This window comes from Anopheles aquasalis, chromosome 2 (assembly GCF_943734665.1).
Source record: "Anopheles aquasalis chromosome 2, idAnoAquaMG_Q_19, whole genome shotgun sequence".
Lineage (NCBI taxonomy): Eukaryota > Metazoa > Arthropoda > Insecta > Diptera > Culicidae > Anopheles > Anopheles aquasalis.
The window spans coordinates 22340001-22357500 of NC_064877.1; the positions used below are offsets into that span (position 1 = coordinate 22340001).

The window sequence follows — 17500 nt, forward strand, 5'->3', positions numbered from 1 at the left end:
CACCAGACGCCACCAGCGTCCTCGACCAAAACTTTTGATCCTTTTTTCCCGCCCAGACGCCCGGGTAGCCGACTACTAGTTCAGGCTCCCGGAACCGGAGCGATAGAGCGCTATTGGCGGTTCTTCTTTCTTTCGCTTTTTTTTTGTTTTTCCTCGCGAATCCACATTCACACCCCCTCTTTCCGCACGCGCCTATTAAGCGTATCAAATGCTACGGGGCCCGTCGGTAGGGTTACCATTACCATTCTGGCGAGTGGCATCCTCGTGCGAATCGGGTCCGCGAAGGGAGCTTTAAGGTCGAACGGCGGACGGACTTGCCGGGGGGCGCTCTCCGTTACGAAGATGCTATATTTAGATAGTAGCACCACCGCTGTTGGCTGTCCCCTTCGGGTGCGCGCAGAAGGTGCTGTTTGCACACCACATCGGTCGATTCCGCACCACCCGATGGCCACTTGCGAAAGCGCGCCTCAAGCTTGCTCATGCTTCCCGCGAGAACGCTTTTTCGTGGAACATCGCAAGGGTTGGCGCGTGCGGCATGGAGATGCGTGCCGCTTGTCATAACAAACAGGGGGAGTAGCTACAGATCCAAGAGAGAGAGAGAGAGAGAGAGAGAGAGAGAGAGAGGCACACATACACGCTCAGGGAGCGTGTGATAACGATCGTTTTCGGATTAGGCGCATAAGCAAGTGGCAGGCGTGGGGCGAGGATTATCGTTTCTATCGCCAGCCCAGCGAATGTCCGAAGAGGAAGTCGATAATGCTTCGACTTTTAGTGTGCCCCGAATGGCCACTCGACGCACATGTTAGTGTGCGTGTCGATGAAACGAAGCGCAAATACGGCGCTTAAACGAATGCTTTTTAGTCCAATTGAAATCGTATGTTTTTATTATTATTTCAAACGAAACACTAACGTCATAAGCCCGTTTAATATGCTCTGTTGGAGCTCATGGCTGGAGCGGAACAGAAAGACAAACATATCCGATACAGTCGCACGTACAGGAAAACATTCAAATTTTCCAAACAATCTCCAACCATACATATACACCCATGCGCTTCAAAGGGATAATCCGTTCGGAGTCGTCGGTGTCGGTGTCGTGACAGCATCGCGTACAGCCGCGCGTATTCACGGTTCCAGGAATGGCGCTACCGAAACTTCTGGTGTCCCGCAAAAAACATGCCAATAATTATCGCACCAGTTCTGTCTGGCGTTGGCTCTCAACATCCCACGCAATCGCCATGACGCAGCACAAGCAATGGTGGTTGGTGGATTCGTCGCACCGAAAAGCTCCACTTCGGTTTCCCAGGAATTCAGATAGCGGCTCATGGCAACGATAGCAACGCTTTCTGTTGGAGAGGACGAGACACAGCACGAGGTGTGGTCGTCTGGAGCAACCAACCCGTTGCCCGATTGAGCTGGAAAGCGTTAAAGGTGTTCCCGGTGATCCAGCTGAATCTGACGGCAGCTCGGCAGCTCCGAACATTCAGATCGCACCGGATCAGATTAGATACAACGTACGACTCTCGGTCGGTTCTGTAACTGTCGATCAAACCATCAAGGGTCCCTTCTTCCGATTCCTCCGCTCTAAACATCAGCCCTGGCTGCCATGGATCGATGACGCCATCTAGCGTGACCGGATATGATACGGACACGACGGTCGGCACGGTTCACCGATACACGATACCGGGGGGAAGAAGCCCGGGAATGGATTTTCCACCGATTTGCTCGCTCACCGATCTGGCGTTTTCCATTTTCCGATTCCGAGCGCCACGAAGAGGTTGGTCTGATTGGATGTGTTAATTTGAGTGATGAGGGTCGGGGCCGGCGACCTGTCGGTCGGGTTGGGCCCAATCCGTGCGACCACCGGTCGGTCTGCCAGTTTGGGCAACGCACACGCAAACTGGCGGCCATTGGCTGGTATTTGATCTTTGGCCGGGTGTTCGACACATTCGTTACCGCCGACGACGTCGTTGCGTCGTCGGAGTTGAAGATTGCGCTCGATTGCGTGGGTTAGGTCATGGGTGGGGTCGAACGACCGTAAGACCAAATCGAACCCTGGACCTAGGAGCACCGCGGTCCTCGTGTCCGGGAGGTGCGAGAGCGCGCGTGTGCCTGAGCTGTGAATTGCGTCGTTGAGGCATCTTTTGATTTCGATTCAACCATGGAGCGATTGGATGGCGTGAAAGTGTGACGGCCCGTTCATCATTCCCGCGTTCCGGGAAGCTCCGGCTCCGGGCCAACGTGGGCCGGTTTGAATGGGAAAACCGGTGGTGCTTCCAGGAATCGTGAGATATTGAAAAGAAAGGACGTGGCACCCGAATTCAGTTGGACCCAACGCTCACGCCCGGCATCAATGAAAGGAATGTGCATCGACCTTTGGTACGCCACGAGCCATCCAGCGGATGCCGTCAAATTTAGGAGGAACCATATTTTTCCAAAACCGGTCATGCCACCGACCGACTGGTTTCTAAACAATGCACAAATGCCCGAAGGCACAACAGATGGTTCCCGAGTATGTTTCCAAAATGGTGGCACATATGCGCTTCTACACCGGGCGTGGCAACTGGCGGACACAATCGACCATCGGTCAACGGTCGATGTTTTCTTCTCGGAAGGATAGCGGCTCGCCTCAGCTTTGGAGGCAGCTTTTTGCATTCCGGAAATGGACTCCTACTTGGATTAGCGCCCCCAGGCCCCGCTCCACGTACGATGACGAAGCGCGCGTTTGGCCCCATTGTCGCCACCGGGCGGGAGGTAATGCAGAATTTTAACAGACATTCCAATGGGCCACCATCGGCCGGCCACCAGTTTGCGTCGAGGCGTGGCGCACATGAGCAAGCACGTACGGAGCTGTCCGCATTGACCGTTTCCCGCCAAAAAATACCATCCATTCCAGTTCGGTGCGCATTTTTGCTCGTAATTTAAATCATGACGCCTGCGAAACAAACGGCTGCGTTCTTCCACAAGCAGTTTGGTCCTCTTGTGCAGTGGCGAGCGGGAAAGCCGCGAGAAAATCCCGGTCCCCGGACGCCCATTGCAGTCCGGGTTACTCACCTTGCAAGTGAAGTGGGCTCGAGCACTTTCTCAGTTCCTTTCGCTTCATTATCAGTCCCCTCTCCAAGCTGTCTCTTCTTCATTCTGTCTCTCTCTCTCTCTCTCTCTCTCTCTCAATCTCTCTCTTCCTCTCCCGCTCTCTTCAGCTGTCTGGTGTGACATTGTCGAGAGAGTTGGCCGCTAATTAAACAAATTAATTGCTGTTGTGTCTTCTGTCAACGCCGCGGCGTGATTGTGTCAACAGATTGTGCCCTCAGCCTCAGCATCGAGTGTTAATCAGTCCGCTGCCGCCGACGACCCAGATCCACTCGCCCACGGCGTCTAGAGATATGATGATGAAAAGCGCTGCGATGGCTGGCGGTTGGTCGGATTGTGTAGTTCCAATTGGTCTTCAGTACTCCAGCCACTAGCACTTCAGGCTTTGTAGTGGTGGCTAACCACACTATTGGAGGGATGGCGGGTGCTCACAGGGGGATTGGTGGAATGTAAACGCAAAACTTAATGAAATTATTGCCCGTTGTCCCAAGTACACGCTTGGTGGGCTCTGTTTCGTCGTTCGGTTCGGTTTCAAGGAGCAAAGCAACAGCGTCGGTGTTGGTGCGGTTTACCAAAAGGCGTGGAACCTGTGGCCTCACGGGAACCGTACGGCAGCATCGAGTGCATTTTGAGGTTTTTGTGGCATGTCGCCCTGGGATCAAATACCGGAGAGAGAACATGGCCACTTCCTTGATTTCGCCGCCATCGTCACCGTGTGTTGATAGGAAATTTAATTAAAAAATATTACAACTCAAGCTCGATCGACAAAAGTTTGCCTTGCTTGCGTTCCGTGTCCTATATCTGTCCGTACCGTACGACCCCGTGCCAATGGGTCAGCCATTTTCTTTCGCTGATTGCGAGCGCTTTCGTGGCGCTTTGTTTGCACTTTCGATATCGATTTCCGTAAACGAGGCTTTTTTTCCCCCGAGTTGCTCTCTCTCTCTCTCCTTCTCTGTACGATCCATTCTAATGATTCGATATCGTTCGGTGCTCCGTAGTAAAATTGTTCCCCGCACTAGACTGACTTACCATGGAACGCTGACTGTCAGCATTATCTTTGCATGGCCGGGCGGAGACGAGCCGTTCTCGTACCGCCGTGCTTGTTGAGCGAACTTGTAACTTTTGCAAAGAATGAAGTGCAAAGGTGGCGCCAGCTTAGGCCAGCCGACACACTGTCCATCGCGCAGGCCATTCTCTACCGGGATTTGGATCGCGGATTTCAGGTTCCCGGCACGTCCATACGTACGACAGCAGGCGGCCAATGTTAACGCTCGTACACATTGTGAAGGATGAGATCAACTTACTGGGAACCGGTGAACGGGATATTTCGGTAACTTTTCAATGTGAGGCCACGAAAGTTGGAAAATTACATCAGCTTGGGTGCCGCGGTTCACGTCAGCACCGTTGCCGTAGCCGAGTGTTCAAACGTGAAGGTAATACGCCAGAACGGGGTGAGACTCCGGTATTCTTTTTCATGTCGGATCGAGCCCGACCAAAAACCAACACAATGTGAACCGGTATGTGTGTGTTTGGGTGCGTGAAGAGCATGGAAAGTTGAGTCTTTTTGTTGGAGTTTCGTTGGTCGACTTCATTCCAATGCCAAGAATCAGAGTGCCTCGGCTTACCTGGAGCTCGAAATCGTGTACCGATGGATCATGATTTGATCTTTGGTGGGCCGAGGATTTGATAAACTGGATGGCGCAATGGATACGGGAAAGTGGATGCCGGTACAACCCCTTCAATACTGACTGTTAGCTTTTCTCCGTCTTGTTATCATTTTGAGTGAATTGCGAGAATGTTTGTTAGCGGATGGATGGGATGTGGCATTCGTGGGAAGTGCATGAAATCGTAAAGCTTTCCACATTTCCCAGAAATCAAACATGGCTGCACATAGCCTTGGACGATTCACAATGAATGATCTGATTTAATTTTCCAATGCCCTGACTGTGATGAAGGAATTTTCCCCAAAGTATAAAGTGGTATAGCTCAAGTGGCGAATAGGATGAAATGCTTCTATGTTTGCGGTTGGTACCGAGACAGAGCATAGGTTGAGCATATTGCTGATTGAATTTCTCTATCAAACCTCAGAATCGGTTAGAAAGCTATATGTGCCTTGGATCGGGTTTGCGATAAGGATTTTTGTATCGGCCTAGCTTGTTACATGCTTGGATTAACTTTTTTAAATGAAAAACAGTTTGAATCGGTTGCGGTAGCAGTAATGCCAACAAGTAATGACGGAATTCTTGAGTATTGGGAATAGTATGAACTCTCAAGTGGCATTTGATACAATTTCTTTTGAAAGTTTCCTTTTCCTATGCTACGGCTGGCTGAGGGTCCTTAAAACCGTCCTTTACCTGTGGAGGATCGAAGCATGAAGACTCTGCTTCTAGAGCACTTGTTACTGATGAAAGAAACCTTTTTTCAAATATTTTTTTAACGTAATGAAACATAACCAACTAAAAATCTGCATAGTATTTAAAAAATAATCTGTTTTTGGTCGATGTATATAATGGCCGCAAAACACTTATCTCTACCTCCTATCCATGAGAAAATAGGAAAAAACAGTCAAATGCCTGCAGTACTTGTGTGACATCAGTAAGCGAGGAAACGGGGCTCCTTTTTGGGCAAATCATTTTCCCGCTGACAGCTAGAAAATCCCGCAAAGTAAGCGGTTAGGAAGACCGCAATAGAAGGCTAGTGATCATATGGTGGAGACAGATAAATCGCGAAAAAAAGGATTGCCGAAGGGATAGAAATGTGCGATGGCATAGAGAGAGATTGAGAAAAAAGTGTAAACAAAATACATAAACATGAGCACGACCTTTGCCATGTCGATTATGTGAGGAACCATGTTCGGTGGTTTTTGGGCGGGTGGCAAGAAGTGGTGTGGCTGGCGATAAATCATGCACACCGTAGCCACACGCTTCCAAGTTAAAGTTCATAAATCATTTTGGCTGAAAAGTGGTTGGCCGCCAGTGAGGAAGCCGTGCATGAAAACAACCAACCAAGGAAGAACGTATCTCTTCTCACCCTGATGCAGTGAAGCTCGGCGCCAGCATGTAGGAAGAAATATGCAAAAATGTTTACATCTTATTATGATTTACCTTTCGGGCATGGGCAGCACGGCAGCCAAGCGCAAGCAGCACAAGCCTGCAACCAACTGGCTGATCGAGGTGTTAGGATTGCACGTGAAACGTGTTAGTTTATTTGCCCGGTTCCATGAAGTGAATATTGCGGAGAAGGAACGTTTGCAGCTTGTTGGCAGCTTTTTTTCTCCAGTTCGCTTTTTGGTGAGAAGAGATTTCGTGGCAAGATGCATGAATCATGAGCGTATGCTAGCTGTAAATCAGTTAAGTAAATAAACAATCCCTATCGAGTTGTAGCGCAACAGCTGGGTTAGCAGCATACAATAGTAATAAGAGATAGGTTTCGTTAAATTCAAGTATCGCAGAGATTGAAACACACGCTGTATTTTTTTTCTAAACGACACCCAAAGCTACGATACCAACGAAGTTCAAAACCTCAAGCAGTTAAAGAAAATAAAAGGGAACCACAATCGACACTCGTTGAAGCTTAAAGCACACTAAAACCATCTTGCACTAGTAGTACAGTGAGTGGTCGCTTGAATCGTGGAACGCTGCGACTGACCGCAATCTGTCAGTCATTTGTGGGCTATTCTCGTCTCGGTCGTTTGTAACCGTAAAGGTCATCGTTACCGGCAAAACAATTAAACTTTTATGGTCAGTCAAATGCACCTGCAAAGGAGAGCAAAAGCTTTTATTGCACTCATATTTTCGGTTGTTCACATCACTTTCCTCGACGATGGTGGAGACGCATGGTACTCGATGGAGGCGCCAGTACTTCACAGAAAAAACGAGTTTTTCTTGTTAAAATCTAAATATGCTGCTAGTTGACAAAGTACGAGTGTTTCAAACACAATTTATAACAAAATGGTAATCAAATGCAAGAGAAGAAAATAGGGTTATTAGACAACAATCAATCAATTAGTAGTGACAAACATTTTTACTGGCCCATACCGCAACGTAAACCATAAAATAAACGTCATAAAAATGGTAAACACGGTTATAACTGAACGGACATCCCACCAGCATGTGTCAATTCGATGAATAAACGGGCGCCCATAAAAGTGGATCATAAAATTGCTTTTCGGCATGAACTAGTCCTCGTTACCAAAACCAAAGCCACATTTGAGGACCTTTTTGGGGGTAGCATAAAGGCCAAACCAAAATTCGGTTTGGTTGTTGAGTATGGGACAGCTGCAAAATGAATTGAACCAACTATTCGATAAGGCGTTGGAGGAGTAGAGTGTGAATATTTGTGGTTTTTGAATCGACCTGAATTTGGTTCCGGTAACACGTACCATTGATTCGAACCAAAATGTACGTCATACCGCGGTGGTGAACAACCGCACTTACCATAAAGAGGAACCGCAGAATGTCAGTCGAACTTAATAACGCTTCACAGTCGATTTGCTTGAGGGGCAAATTTATTTCTTCAACTTCAAGACAGAGTTTAGAAAACGATCATCACACCTCGCACACCTCGCGGATCGTTGGTCGGTATTAGTAATTTGACATGCTGTTAAAAAGTGCCGCTATCGAAATGGTACTCGTAATGTTCAAACCCTGTTCGGTTGTGTTAGTTTAGATAATGATTCTCTAGTGCAGGCATCGTCTGCACCAGCGTAAATTCACAAACTACCTCTTTGTCTCACATGTTTTGCATTGTAGCGGTGTATTGATTCGGTGTGGGACGTATTGGTTCTGAGCTCACCGCTTTTTCAATCGATAGTAAGTCATCTTTTGCCATTATTGCATATCATCTAGTAGAACGGTTTGCTAGAGCAATTTGAACAATTATATATTTCCTTGTACCAGTTCACTACTTTTTGATCACCAGCACCAGACACACGTTTTTGTACAATTTGCAACATAGTAACCCGGCGCGATAGTGAACTATCATTACGGATAATGAGATGATGATAAAAACGGATTTATGATTTATGACACGGTTCCGAGCTTCGTTATTCTAGCTGGATGGTTTGAGACGAGTAAACCCTATGGAACTTATGACATAAAATTGATGTTAAATTATGTTTACAGCTGCTACATCTCCCCAATAGAGGGGGCTCGGCATGATTGGTTAAAAAAATAACTTAAATATGTGATCTTTTATAACGGTATGCTATTAGTTGGGTTGTGTGGTAATATTAGAGGAATTTGTTTTCTTCTTATTGAAATTGCCATAACCTTATTTAAATTCGTTCCATGAAATAACTGTAAAAATGCAACTACTTTGAATGTTTATCTCGTTGGCCATCATTCATGAAATGAATAAATTTCTCAAGAAAACCAAACGTCAACAATTGTTTTGCTATATTATACAACTGCATATCAGTAAATGAATTGTTATATAAACCGCTCGATCTATAAACATTACCTTCATACTCAACAGGATATCAAAATATTGGCTTTCGTAAATAAAGTCCTCATTATCTGAAAGCGTACAACATACGCACACTAGCTCATGTTGATCTTATTTCCTCGACAAGCTCTATTTGATACTTTTAGTCAACCACACCCAGCGGTACATCTAACGCTCTTGTTGAAACTCGTAGTGAATTAAGCTTACTCTATTTTTCGTTTATTCGATCGAAATGCAAACATTGGTCACGGCCTAAATTTCCTGCTACCATCACACCGAGGGTCGGATTTGCATTGAATTAGGGAGAAGCTACGAATGCATATTCGGTCCGGTATATACAATAACTTGCCACATTCGCTATAAGCTGGTTGGTCATCGACCGTTTGAAATTCGGGTACGAAGATGTCTTATTCTCTGACCTAACGTACATCTATCCATTCATTCTCTACATATTACGATAATCAATTTAATTTTCTTTCCCCTAACCGACGACGGCTGTTGATATTTATCTAATGTTGATGTTTAATGACGATTGCTAACATAACAGTCGGAATAGCCTCGATTTATATAACAACCATACAATCAACCACTCTCATCAGTTGGTAATTCCTCATTGCTCAGGAACGGAAGGAGACTGCATTTATATTTTCCAGCCTTCCATGTGTCACGGTTCAGTTGCAATGAATGTTATGATTTCTTTTTTACGCGGAGATTGGGATATGATTGGGATTTTTATTTACATGGATTCACCTGTGGCTTTTTACTGAATTTCAATTACTTCTAGTGCACGCACACGTGTGCTCGTGTGCGTGGATATTCGTTTCCATCGAAACGAATGGCAGCTTGGTTTTGGTATGGATTCTGCACTCAGCAACAGCCATCAGTGTTTCTCTCGAAGCTTTGTGTATGTGGGATTTTTATTCGGATCGCCCGGCATGATGATGTCCAACATGTCCAACATCGACAAATGTTTAAAATATTTTTGAATAAAAAATGCAGATTCCGAATGTGAGATTCTGCTCGAGACAGTTGCTGTGAGAACAAAAAAGAAAGTTTGTAAATTTAAATGAAACCAACATCACAGCAGGCATATCATCGACTGTTGGCTTTTCATCAACTGTGCTGCAAACCGAAAACATTCCAACCAAAGTGACTTGACTGGCTGATGGCTGATGGAAGAAGCTTTTCGAGCTTAGTCACGCGTTCAACCCGTGAACACACAGTCAACTCACGTAGCGTTGGCATTACAGTCACAACGGGTTCGTCCGGTCTACTGGCGACCGCGTAGCTGCTGGCGCCGCGACCCTGCGAGCGAACGAGGTGTGATTTATGTGCAAGTATCATTGCAAAATACATTTTGCCGGGGTGGTGTGCGATTTTTTTTAAAAAAAACCTCCTCCCTTCTGCTCAGGGTCGACGGTCGTCTGGGAAAAGTCTGCTCGGTATCCTGCGACGTGACGCAACGCGACGGCCACACCAACGAGCCTTATCGTGCAAGCATATGATGGAAAATATGCTGGGTTTGAGAACATGACCATGACGGTGCTGACTTGACGGATTTTCTTCTTCGTCCTTTTTTTCGCCTCCTCCGATATTACCCGCATTGCGTATGGCCGGAGGAAGGAAAATGGCCACTTTGACCTACTGCCGGCTGCGATGGAATGCATTGATGAACCGAGCTTCGCTCAGAAGAGTACGCTCATTCGAAGGGGATCACACGGGTACGTCGAGATGATTGATGTCACGTGCTTAGTGTGGATCACGATCCGGGCGTACGAAATCGATCCATGATGCCCGGTACCGTGATACGGCGTCGCAGGCTTTTCAATTCAACGATAAAAAGTGAGAAGAAAGAAAGGTTTCGGATCACAGAAAGGCAGCCATAAAAATCAGACATCACGGAGTCTTCGAGGGAAACAGTACGGGGCTCAGATTGGAGCTGTTAAGCTGATAAGATAATCCACACTAGAAGCAATGCCAGCCAATCCGTCGATCGATCCTTATCCTGTCGGATGAGACTACTTTGCCAAACCCGCACGAAGGCGAGCCTTAAGTAGGGGTAAATTTATTATCCATCTCGCTTAACGCCTACTTCGAGCTTACGGTGAAACAGTTTTGAAACCAGATATTCTATCTCCTTAACTATGCAATAGTACAACCACTGCGCGATTCTGTTCATTTGTCTGGCAAAACCAAGCCACCCGTTTAGTGGGTGGGGTTCTGCAAATAGATTTAATATTTAACATGATTTACTTAAACGATTCCAAGCGGCTCGTTCGGTTTAGAATGGTATGGTAGATCTACAAAACCGGTGGTCGATGGGAGAGCACGGACCCGGATAGTTATGATCCCCATCATTGTCTGGAAATTACAATCTTCTTCCTTTGGAAATCAGATACCGGTTATTCCTGCATACCACCCTATTCAGGCTTCCTAGACGGCTTCCTGCTAGGCTTGGCACCGAATACCGGTTTTTGTACTGCCAATTCCCATCCCACTCACTTCCGCTCGGTTCCACTTTCAGGTGCGCTGTTCACGTTAAGCAACCTACCTTCTAGCAACAGGGCTGCTAATTATATATAACAGAATCAACCATCGAGCCATCGAGACTCAACTGACATAATTTGCTGGCCCGTCAGATGATGATGATGATGATGAGGAGGATGCTACCTCCTCGATGGAACTAGAAAAAAAAACTTTGCCTGAATCCCCTTGCCCAGTATGCCTCAAGCAGAGGAAAATGCAGGCCACTGAGGATGCATCGTTTGGCCGGGCATCGTTGTCGCTATTAACGGAAAAGGAAAAAGAAAACTTTCGAAACGAGTACTCCATGGCCGGTCCATGCTGTGCTTTATCGTCCTCATAGTCCGGTTAATGTTCACGCTGGAGGAAGATTCATTTACACCGCTCTCGGGGCCCGCTCGTTGTTGCTAATGGTGGCCCTCGACTCTCTAACGGGACTGCTACGGGTAATTACGGATTATGATGATGCGGTTGCAATGGAGTTTTCCTCTCGTACTAGTGCACCGTTGAAACCACATTTGAAGAGGCCGAGCTACCGGCCGGGTGTGGTTTTCCTGCCCATAATCACCTGCGAAAGAGCAAAGCAAAAGCGTGCTGTATGAAAATGGAATGGAGAATAGCACGAAGCGAAAAGTATGCTGAAGCACAAATGGTAAAGAAAAACAACTTAGTTGCAGCACCGAGAGGTGGAGTTGCTGTATGTTTAATGTAAACATGGTTCATCCGTGTGCTGGCCACCAGCAATGCCGGCCGGGAACAATCTTCTGGCGGAAAAGGCCCGGAAATGACTTTTCAATCAAACTCGTGCTCAAACTTTCCGTAACATTTGCGGCAGCATATTATCGTCATAATTAAATCCATAGCCCGGTGCTCGCTCCGAACAGACCGTTGCGGTGTATTTTGTTTCAATGTCCGGTAGGAAGTTCTCACGAACTGACAGACGCACTGTTGGTACTAAGTTCGTCGTGGTAACAACTTTTCCGTTTTCCAACCATTCGCCATTCACTGTCGGCACTGTCGTGTTGACAGTGGTGTTCGGTTTCCCAGGAACCCAAGGAAAGTATACAAAGAATCCGAAGGAAAGAATCAACCTTAATAAAATTGAAGAAAAAAATAGTGGAGGCAGACAGAAGATCCGCTCGGAGGAAGAAGCAAGATAAAGCTTGTTTATATCCACACGATGGACACTTTCAATAAACATGAATAACACACACTCACTTGTAGCACCGAGTTTCTGCAGCAAACGGCAGTAGCATCAGTTATGTGTGATGTATGGGTACGTGAGGAGCTTCTGTTCGTTTCTTGTTGGTGAGCTGGCACTTTTCTCTTTCCTTTTTCCTCTGCGCAGACCACAGTGCCAGTTCAGAGGAAGGGATGAAGTTTATCGACTCAAGGTACTTATGGTGTCTTGAACTATCTCTATTCAAACGACCTCTCAACGGAAGCTCGGGTAAACGTTCACAGAAAAAAGGGCAGTTGGTTTACAGGCAGGGAAGAAAACCGGTTCTGTCTGCATCCGGATGCCGCTCGTTCTCGAATCTGCTTTGATCGGTAACGGGCACCAGCGAGAGTTCTCCTGTAACTTCAGCGACGATAAAACCCGGGGGATGGTTTGCTGTTTTGGCATCCATACCTTTATCCGCTGAGGATTGGATTTTGGAGAGTAGCAATCTTCCTGGTGGATCCTGGGGAACTGTGTGGCGCATGAAATAGATCCACCTGCACCAAACAAACCAGCAGAACCAGGGGCGGGCCAAGAATGAAGTGCATAAATGGCGCCTCGCTTGCGAGCAGGTTCAAGCAGAAACGATTCACCCAAAGCCCAAGGAGTAAGGGAGTAACCTCGAGCTTCCCTCGAGTGAATTTCGTCGGCACCGGCCTCCACGCGTCCCCTTTTGGATCTCAAGGTACCGAGAAACGAGTGGAAAAATTTATCTTTCACGGACCACTTGAGCGACAAAAGAAAGCGATGAAAGGCGACAGCTGCACTCGGTTAGCTCGGATGATGATAACCCGGTATACCTCGATCATCGCTGTGGCAGTGCATCGGATCGGAGCTTTCAGTGGTCGCTGGTCGCGGCGCACTGATGTGAAAGTGAATACCGACCGGGAGATTTGCTTTCACGCATAAGTGGTGGCCTGATGCTGGGCGTGGTTCTTTCCCAACCCGGCAACCGAATTATTCGCTCCATTAGCGAGTAGCTGGTGAATGTTCGTACACCAGCGGTGGTACATGCGGGTCCTTGGCAAGAAAAAAAGCTTAGAATGCATTAACCTACGGACTCAAGCCATATGCACCAAATGGTCTGTGGAGTCTATTTTTGGTTCATCAGTTTGCTATTATGCTGCGATTACAGAGGACAACTCCATCGGTGTGCTCGTTTAAGTTGGGCGTTTTCATATTTGTCTGCACTTCAATCGCGTTGAACGTGGGGGCCACATTTTGCGCCACACATTTTGCGATAAAGTTAATGCAATGTACTTGCGATTACTTTACACACAACATCAACAAGTGCACTGCAAACTGGAAACGAACTATCGTTCCAGACAGAAGGAGTGAGTTTCAGCGGTCGCTTTGCTATCTCCGGATGGCGTGATGTTAGGCCAGCAGGATTTCTTCACCAACTCCGTGACGTCCGTTTCTGCGTAGTTTCTGCTGCTGCGAGAATGGCCTGGTACGCTACCATGCAGAATTGGTTGCGTGGGCTTAATTCATTAACACAACATCAATCTTCATAATCGCATACACGAACCGGTACCAGGTGGTCAGTCAGCGAAGGAACGGCTTGTGTCATCGCACAATCAAATGTACAGTCACGGCACGGGGGAAAACAAATTATGGACACACGGTTATTGTGTGCCGAGCAACGGTAATGTGGATTGGATGGCTGAACTGACATTCATCTGTGTTTCCTGCTATAATCTCGACATTCCACACAATTAGCGGGAAAACTGAGCCCCCAGGATACGATGATAATGCGGATGATGATGATGATAACGATGCGGAAACGTAATATCAACGGGTATAACGTTCTGGCAACGGAAGGACTCGTATACGAAAATTGAAATCAAGTTAATTAAAAAAATACCTTTATCCTTATCTGATGATCTATTCGATGAAAGGGTTTGCGTAGTGCTCTCAAAATTAAAAAAATGGGCATTTTCACAACCTGAATCCAGAGGATCAGAGACGCCTTTGAACTCTTCACTAAACGCTCCGGACGGTGTTCAAATATTTAACGTAGTCCGATGCCAAATTTTTCAGCCAGTTAATATTGTTAAGTAAACAACTCACCGGGAGAACGATTTCCAGTTGTGCGCAATATCTTCATAAAGTGAATGCATCGACTCTCCTGAAGCCTCATACGGTGGTAGACATTCGTATAGCCGCACCTAGAGGCTCAGGAGTAAAACGGCAATCAATTACAAACGGATGCATTTTTTGACGGTATCAAGCTTTTATTGTGTTACTACACATGTGACTAGTATACATGTAAAATTTGGTTTAGATACGTGGGTAATTGTGAGTGCTATGTGTCAAAATGTGAGTAATCGTCAGATTGCAGCTGTTTTAAAATGGACATTCGTATAGCCGCAGTGAAAGAAAAAACATACTCCGCAAAATTCGTTAACACGTATTTAATGGTTGTATTTTTTGTTCAATAGTAGAACTATTCTAGATTATTTTAAGCTTTAGAAATGCTCTTTTTGATAACACCCTGGCTTTTAATTTTCTTTTTAAATAATGCGCCCAGGGTAACTAACAAATAAATAAAAAATGACAAAAATCAAGCTATTTTTGATAAACTGCAAATCTAATCGCTCTGTTGTTTCAATTATTGGTAGGTATAAGAAATCCATCCATAATTTCCTACGGAAAATATCCAAAAGGATGGTTAAGCCTCTATCGAAAACGATGAAAATAGTTTCCTAAGGGACAAAAAGTCAGTTTTCGCATGAATCAGCCAGAAATTGGCAACCTTTAGGGCAATTTAAAGGAACTATGGATGGACCAGTAATAACCAGACGTATTTTATACATAACGGATCATAAACAAATCATAAAATTGGGAGAAAACTCAAAGCAAAGCCAAAGTTGATTAAACTACCACCGGCTCATTTACCCTAAATTTGGTAACGTAGGTAAAATAAAAGCAAAATGAAGTTCTTTTCAAAGCAAATAAGTAATTTCTTGATAATTTGGATGGATAGAGCCGATATTAGCATGATTTGAACCATGAGTGACCCACCATACCACATCGAAAGTCAAAGCAAAAAATCGTTTGTGAGGGTTTGATGTTTGCTGTAACTTTCTTATCACGTACAGCTTTCCATTTTTTAAATTTCAACTCAAATGTATTCAGGGATGTAAACAGAGCCTTTGCAAGACATTTTTATTCATCTATCGGGGATTGAAACCTTTTATTACAGGACAATAACATATCAATTAATTTTCACCACCAATTGAATGCATGGTTTGGGGACAAAAATATCCATTTATTCAAGTGTGTAGTATGCATTTCTTATTGCAATTACATAAAAAAGCGTTTTGGTTTTTATTTGGATTGATTTCTTAAAAAAATCGGTAAAATAAAAATATTTCAAGTTTAAGTCAGGTCATTGACGACTGTTACACTTAAATTGAATAGCAAACCCATTAAATCTTATCGGAACCCATGGCAAATTATAGTTTTGGATTTGTTAGAAATGTAGGCAGTAATAAAAAATACCAACTTGCAGATTGCTTCGTAAAAACTATTTGAAAAATATGTTTTTCATAAGGTGCGGCTATACGAATGTCCATGTGAAATTTGAAAATTTTCTCATATTTTCTCGAAAACAAGTCCTACACGTTTTTCGTCAATATGTGTTGTAACCAACGATAAAATAAACCTTTTGTATTATTCCAAATGAAAAAAGATCGGCTAGTTTGAGAGAAACGAGAAAAAAACTCGAAAAAACTACCTGCGGCTATACGAATGTCTACCACTGTATAATCGATTCCCATTTAGGAAGGGACCTCAACCTTCTCATAACACTGAAATCATATCGATGTGCTGAGAGGCTCCGTACCGGATCGGGGTCATAATCCATTAATCTTTCAAGTTTTTAATTATTTTAAGAAACTTCGCCTGAAACGCTTTCGTTTTTCTTTCCAGCGTGATACCAAAGCAAGCTCTGACTCTGGCGAGCGTTGGCAGATACCACAAGCGCCTCGAGCGGAGTAAATCGAGCGCTGTGCTATGAAGGTGCACCTTACTGAAATATTAAGCCTGACCGATACTACTTTCTCTCGAAATTGTGGCGCGGTGTTTTGCGGAAAAACATTTAGGAGTTCCGCGAGTTCCTGCCCACGGGTTTTTCCAACGGAAACAGAAACGACGGACAATTGGACGGTGTGGTGTTCTTCCTCCACATCCGTCGCGGTAAGTGCACATCCGGTATGGTACGGTACACGACCTTCCCTAACCCAACGCCACATCGTTCGAACAGCGTAAATGATTGAGCGAATTCTACCGGAAGCGTTCGGCCTTTTTTTTTTGTTTCACCTTTTCCACCGAGGCAATCGAGTTTCAATTTCCCGTTTTCCAAGCGAGCAGCACCGCATTGCGATCCACTCAATCATCAGCAGCTCGGTCGCTGGCGAACGGCTAGCAGCACCGAAGAGCACGATTGACCGGCTATTGGCCCGATGGTTCCGATGGTCATCGGTTGGATGGAGTTTAAAATATGACAGAAGTTCATTAACGAACTCGACGAAGACGCGGCACGGGAAGGAGGGAAAACGGATTGAGTTTGCCCCGTGGCCAGTGTGTAAATTATCAAAAAATTAAGCTGAAGCAACCGTGGAGCCCATGGCCAGGACCGCATCGGCTCATAAAGTTCGATCAAAGAACACACAATCGCACTTACTTGCCATGATGCCAGCCCGTGGCCAGGGTCCGGCTCGCACACTCATATCCCGGTACTAGGTTATCCATCCATTTTAATCTAGGAAGGAAATGGACCTAACCGGCACGAACGGACCGGGCATCCAGAAGTAGCGGACGATGCGTGTATGGCGCAGCAAGCACCAACTCCATGATTACACCGAGGCTGCTACCGCGCTTAATGGACAGAGTAAGGGGACGAAGTGAACGCACGGAACCATCACGTCCTAAAAGGGCTGTCATTCTGGGAGCCTGCCTGTCTGCTAGCCCGCCTGTCCTGCTTGAATTCGAGCTTAACGCCACTTTCCGCGGTGCCGGGGTGGCAAGGATGTTGCTTTGGTCCGGTCCGTTGATTCACGCCGGCGGCCGGCGGTTTGTCTATTTTTATTTTTCCTATAAACTTTATCCACTTCGGCTTCGGTGCCTCACACATTTTTCGTTTTAGGTTTTGATGTTTATGAGGGTTGTTTCCGGCCCCCTTTCGGGTGCCGTGTACTAGCGAAAGGGAGAACCTAT

The 17500-nt window shown here is 45.8% G+C and overlaps 1 protein-coding gene across 1 annotated transcript in view; it reads right to left on the bottom strand.

The window, feature by feature from the left end:
- Window positions 1-7595: 7595 nt before the first annotated feature.
- LOC126570344 (allatostatin-A receptor-like) overlaps window positions 7596-17500 on the bottom strand; it is a 60895-nt gene continuing 50990 nt past the window's right edge. The window contains exon 5 of the mRNA XM_050228038.1: window positions 7596-11623. The gene's annotated coding sequence lies outside the window, so the exon portion shown is untranslated. The remainder of the gene's footprint in view (window positions 11624-17500) is intronic.